Source organism: Urtica dioica, chromosome 3, assembly GCF_054948205.1.
Source record: "Urtica dioica subsp. dioica isolate 48M chromosome 3, U.dioica_male_clone48M_v1_H2, whole genome shotgun sequence".
Lineage (NCBI taxonomy): Eukaryota > Viridiplantae > Streptophyta > Magnoliopsida > Rosales > Urticaceae > Urtica > Urtica dioica.
Window position 1 is genome coordinate 20,136,198 of NC_142758.1, and position 818 is coordinate 20,137,015.

Consider the following 818-nt stretch of genomic DNA (forward strand, 5'->3'; position numbering starts at 1 on the left):
CAATTGATGTAACCCGACGCCTTGTGTTTTCCTCTCATTTGATTTTATAAACATTTTAATCTCTAAATTTTTTTTTTTCATTTTTATATTTCATTTACCACTTGATGTTTGGTTTTAGTTTTTATTTTCAGTTTTAGCCTCCTCGTGGATACGACTCCGCTTTCTTTGTGCTACCAACGAACGCTTAGCGATTGCACAATTTGGGCGTGATCAAATTTTGGCGCCGTTGCCGGGGAGGCGCGACAATTGAATTCTTGAATTAAACGAAAAGTGGTATGTTTTGTTTTTATTTCTTTATTTCCAGATTATTAGAATAGGCATTAGCTTGGTCTTTGCGGCTATTGATTTGTTTTCACGTTGTTGCTAGTTATAGGTTTTATTCTAGTTAGTTTTGTTGTAAGTATTTAGAATAGTATTTTTTTTCTTTCTTATTTTTGCTTTTTTTTCTTAGAATTTTCTTCCTAATTTAGTTAGATTGTGTTTTTATATTTTTTTTGGTAACTTCTTTTTTACTCTTTTGACTAGGTTTCCCAAAAAAAAAAAAAAAAAAAAAACACTAAAAATTGACGGGTATATGCGTAGTGTGTGGTGGAAAATATTGAGATTTGTTCTATCTAGAAAGATTGGTTGTTAAATAAGGTTTCCTTTGCAATCTCCTCCAAGCTAGCCTGGGAACCTCGGGGAGTTCTGTCTAGAAAGGCTTGGGTCTAAAGTGGGATCATAGTAACCTTTCCAGTTTCCCTGGGAACATTCTTAGTACCGATTCATACTACTACATATTTATCCTCAAACAAAAAAAATTAAAAAAAAAGAAGTGA